Source organism: Callorhinus ursinus, unplaced genomic scaffold (assembly GCF_003265705.2).
Source record: "Callorhinus ursinus isolate GAN/ISIS: 27379988/994484 unplaced genomic scaffold, GSC_fseal_2.0 scaffold1, whole genome shotgun sequence".
In the NCBI taxonomy this organism is placed as follows: domain Eukaryota; kingdom Metazoa; phylum Chordata; class Mammalia; order Carnivora; family Otariidae; genus Callorhinus; species Callorhinus ursinus.
This window is the reverse complement of record NW_027397063.1, coordinates 41,523,336-41,528,862: the sequence shown is the minus strand read 5'-3', so window position 1 is coordinate 41,528,862 and position 5,527 is coordinate 41,523,336. Positions and strand designations below refer to the sequence as shown.

General features: G+C 37.2%; 1 pseudogene; it reads left to right on the top strand.

Annotated features, from left to right (window-relative positions):
• Window positions 1-3,537: 3,537 nt before the first annotated feature.
• LOC112819273 (ATP synthase F(1) complex catalytic subunit beta, mitochondrial-like) lies at window positions 3,538-5,032 on the top strand (annotated as a pseudogene).
• The last annotated feature ends 495 nt before the right edge of the window (window positions 5,033-5,527 follow it).

The following is a 5,527-nucleotide window of genomic DNA, read 5'->3' as shown; positions in this document are numbered from 1 at the left end:
TATTAATAATCACATTAACATAAAACAGATGAGCAGGAGAAAAAAATGTGTAACATATGGGGGCCCCATAAGAATTGGAAACCCAAGGACAAGCTGGTCAATTGAGGTTTATATGCCATCTTGAGCAGAGGAATGGGATCACGGCATGGGGTTTCAAAGATGAAGAGGGTGATTCATAGGACAAAAAGAAGAGAAAATGATAATCAGATGTTCATCCTGCCATACAGATAGTTCATTCAGATAAAAATGTTGTCTTTTGGTAATAGCTCTCTTTCTAGGCCAGGGCCCTATCTAAATTATCTTAGGTAGTTTAGGGAAACATGAAATTTTTCTTGAGTTTGCTGGGTCTTGATTGCTTTTACCTCAAAATATCTCACAAGTCTAAGTGGCACATTTTGGAGAAATTTGTTCTGAACCCCTCCTTACCCAACACACAGATTAAAGATAGATTTAACATTTTTTTTTTATTTTTTCAAATGTCTATTTTCTCTTTTTAGACAATTAAACATAAACTACTAAAGTTCTATTCTCCATCTCTTCATGCTTCTTTCCTTGCAAAGGTAATTACAGGTAGCTGTATTAATGACATTCATGACTTTATACTTTGTAACATATACCTACATTCCTAAAATATACTACTTTTTAGTATGATCCTTGAGTTTGATAAAACTTATCCAAAAAACAACTATATTTTTGTGGTTAGACTTTTAATTGCCAATTTGTTTCTTTAATATTTAGAAGTCAATTTCAAAAAAAATGTTTTAAGATACATTTTTCTAATACATGTTTACTTAACTTTTTACTACTTTGGACTATTTTTTTTAATATGATTTTCTTTTTTCCATTCTATACATAGTTATACTCTTCCTTCCAATTCCATTGTTACTTATCTATGCTTTCTTCCTCTCTTAGTCAAAATAATATATTATTTTATCATTATTCTTAAATTTGTAGATTTTGTTCTTGACAGTTCTGTCTTTGGGTTTTTGCTTTTTCTAAGTTCTAATTCTTATTTTTCTTAAATCAATCATTTTTGTAAATTTGTGATTTTACTCTTTTTCTGATTTTGTAAGCAAACTGCTTAAGTCATACCATATATATATATATATATTTCTATATATATATATAATGTATTTCTATATATATATATATATATAATGTATGTATGATTTTTTGATATGTAGTGTGTACTGATGGTATAACTTTCCCTCAGGTCAAGCTTTGTTTGGTCTTCTCTGTGATAATGTATAAAGCTTTCATGTTCCTTCAATTCTAATCCTTAGTTTATTTCAATTACAATTTCTATTACCAATTAGTTATTTAGAAATATGTTTTGATATTTCCAAATGAAAAGAGTTTGGATACAATATTTTTGCTGTCACAGTGGGATCACAGAATGTCACCTCTGTGATATTGATTCATTGTCATTTTTTTAAGCCTCTCGTGGCTTAGAACATTAGCAAATTTTGTAAATGTGTGTTCTTGAAAAAAATATATAGGTATACCTCATTTTATTGTCTGTTGCTTTATTGTGTTTCACAGATATTGCATTTTTTATAAATAGAAGATATGTGGCAACCCTGTGTCAAGCAAGTCTATCCAGCACCATTTTTCCACAGCATTTGCTCACTTCATGTCTCTGTGTCACATTTTGGTAATCCTCACAATATTTCAAACTTTTAAAGTATTATTATATTTGCTATGGTAATTTGTAATCAGTGATCCTTGATGTTTCTATTGTAATTGTTTTCAGGTGTCATAAACTACACCCAATTAAGACAGTGAACTTAATCACTAAATGTACTGTGTGTTTCGACTGCTCCACTGACTGGCTATCCCTGTCTCTCTCCCTTTCCTCAGGACTCTCTATTTCCTGAAACATGGTAATATTGAAGTTAGGCCAAAGAGCCCTACAATTGTCTCTGGTTCAAAATAAAAGGAAGAGTTGCATGCCTCTCACTTGAAATTAAAAGTTAGAAATAATTAATCTTAGTAAGGAAGGCATGTTGAAAACTAAGATAGGCCAAAAGCTAGGTGTCTTACACCAGAGAGTTAGCCAAGTTGTGAAAGCAAAGGAAAAGTTATTGAAGGAAATCAAAAGTGTTACTTCAGTGAACACATGAATGATAGGAAAGTGAAGCAACCTCATTGCTGATATGGAGAAAATTAAGTGGTCTGGATAAAAGATAAAAACAACAACAATATCACCTTAAGCCAAAGTCTAATCCAGAGAAAGGCCCTAGCTTTCTTCAATTCTGTGAAGTCTGAGAAAGGTGAAAAAGCTATAGAAGAGAAGTTTGAAAGTAGCAGAGGTTAGTTCATGAGGTTTAAGGAAAGAAGCCGTCTCCATAACATAAAAGTACAAGATGAAGCAGCAAGTGCTGTAGAAGCTGGTAGCAAATTATCCAGAAAATCTACCTAAAGATAATAAATGAATGTCATTGAAATAAACAACAGATTTTCAATGTAGACAAGAGAGGCTTATATGGAAAAAGATGCCATCTAGGACTTTCACGGCTGGAGAGGAGAAGTCGGGGCTTGGCTCCAAAGATTCAAAGGACAAGCTGGCTCTCCTGTTAGGGTCTAATGCAGCTGGTGACTTAAGTTGCAGCCAATGGTCATTTACCATTCTCAAAATCCTAGGGCCTAAGAATTATGCTAAATCTACTCTGCCTGTGCTCTAGAAATGGCACAACAAAGCCTGTATGGCAACACATCTATTTACAACATGTTTTACTGAATATTTTAAGCTCACTGTTGAAACCTACTGCTAAAAACAAAAAGGATTTCTTTCAAAATATTACTGCTCATTGACAATGTACATGGTCACCCAAGAGTTCTAATAGAGAGGAATAGTGAGATTAATGTTGTTTTCATGCCTACTAACACAACATCCATTCTGTAGCTCATGGATCAAGGAGTAACTTTCTAGTCTTATTATTGAAGAAATACATTTCATAAGGCTATAGTTGCCGTAGATTGTGATTCCTCTGATGAATTAGAGAAAAGTAAATTGAAAACCTTCAGGAAAGGGTCCACCATTCTAGATGCCCTTAAGAACACTTATGATTCATGAAAAGAGGCCAAATATCAACATTAACGGGGGTTTGGAAGAACTTGATTCTAACTCTTATGGAAGACTCTGAAGAGTTCACGACTTCCATGGAGAAAATAAGTCCACTGTGATGGAGAAAGCAAGAGAACTAGAATTAGAGATGGAGCCTGAAGATGTGACTGAATTGCTGTTATCTCATTATAAAATGTTCATGTATGAGAAATCACTTCTTAAGAATAAGCAAAGACAGTGGTTGCTTGAGATGGAAACTATTCTTGGTGAAGATGCAATGAATATTGTTGAAATGACAACCAAAGATTTTCTAATTCCTATTAGTTGATAAAGCAGTGGCAGGGTTTGAAAGGATTGACTCTAATTTTGAAAGAAGTTCTACTATGGGTAAAATGCTATCAAACAGCATCACATGCTACAGAGAGACTGTTTGTGAAAAGAAAAGGTAGAGTCCACACCCAGGATCTGCCATGTTGGGTTTTGTAGCTGCTACCTTAGCTTCCAGGGGCTTGTGGGGACTTGGCTCTTTAGCACTGCTACTCCAAGTCCAGGTCTTGCTGTGGGCCATCCTGGCAGTACTCCCACCTGCCAGAGACTATGCCGCCCAAACATCTCCTTCCCACTCATCCTAAATGCACTGGAAGTGCAGGGAAGAGAGATCAGGCTGGCTTGGGAGGTGGCCCAGCATTTGGGTGACAGCACAGTAAGGACTATTGCCATGGATGGCACCAAAGGCTTAGTTAGAGACCAGAAAGTCCTGGATTCTGGTGCACCAGTCAAAATTCCTGTTGGTTCTGAGGTCTTGGGCAGAATCATGAATGTCATTGGAGAACCTGTTGATGAGGGAGGTCCCATTAAAAGCAAACAATTTGCACCTATTCATGCTGAGGCTCCTGATTTCATAAAGATGAGTGTTAAGCAGGAAATTCTGGATACTGGTATCAAGTTGGTGGGTCTTCTGCCTCCCTATGCTAAGGGTGGCAAAACTGGGCTCTTTGGTGGTGCTGGAGTTGGCTAGATGGTATTGATCATGTAGTTAATGTCATCAAAGCCCATGGTGGTCATTCTGTATTTGCTAGTGTTGGTGAGAGAACCTGTGAAGGCAATGATTTATACCAGGAAATGATTGAGTCTAGTATTATCAATTTAAAAGATGCTACCTCCAGGGTAGCTCTGGTGCATGGTCAAATGAATGAACCACGTGGTGCTCATACCTGGGCAGCTCTGAATGGACTGACTGTTGCTGAATACTTCAGAGACCAAGAGGGTCACGATGTACTGCTCTTTATTGATAATACCTTTAGCTTCACCTAGGCTGGCTCTGAGGTGTCTGCTTTACTGGGCAAAATTTCTTCTTTTGTGTGCTGTCAGTCTACCCTGGCCACTGACATGGGTACCATGTAGAAAGGAATCACCACCACCAAGAAGGGATTACCTCTGTACAGGCTATTTTTGTGCCTGCTGATGACTTGGCTGACCCTGCCTTGCCACTGTCTTGGCCCACCACCACTGTGCTGTCCCATGCTATTGCTGAGTTGGGCATCTATCCAGCTATAGATTCTCTGGATTCCACTTCTCGAATCATGGATCCCAGTGTTGTTGGAAATGTGTATATGATGTTGCCCATGGGGTTCAAAAGATCTCACAAGACTACAAATTGCTCTAGGACATCATTGCCATCCTGAATATGAATGAATATTCTGAGCTTGTACACAATTTTCCATGCACACAAGTTGACTGTGTCCCGTGCATGGGAAATACAGTTTCTTGTGTCAGCCATTCCAGGTTGCTGAAGTTTTCATATGTCATATGGGGAAGCTGGTACCTATAAAGGAGACCATCAAAGGATTCTAGCAGATTTTGGCAGGTGAATATGACCATCTCCCAGAACAGGCCTTCTATATGATGGGACCCACTGAAGAAACTATGGCAAAAGCTGATAAGCTGACTGAAGAGTATTGGTGAGGGGGTCCTTTTGACACACTAAGCACTCATTTTCCATGCTGTCCCTCTCTTTGCCCCTAATCAAAAAATTTCAGTTTGCTCTGTAGGCCACATGAGATCCTTGATTGAAGACATTGTGTTCCATCTGAAGAGTACTCAAGGTTTCCAATAAAATGTACACCCCTCAAAAAAAAAAAAGTGAATTGATGGTGCAAACTTTATTGTTGTCCTATTTCAGAAATTGGCATACCACCCCAGCCTTCACCAACCATCACCCTGATCAGTCATCAGCCATCAACATCAAGGCAAGACCCTCCACCAGCAGAAAGGTTATGACTTACTGAAAGCTCAGATGATGGCTAGCACATTTTCCTAATAAAGCATTTTTAAGTTAATGTGTATATATATATATATATATATACATCTTTTTAGACATAATGGTATTACACACATACTAGACTACAGTATAGTGTAAACATAAATTTTGTATGCATTAGGAAACCAAAAAATAATGTG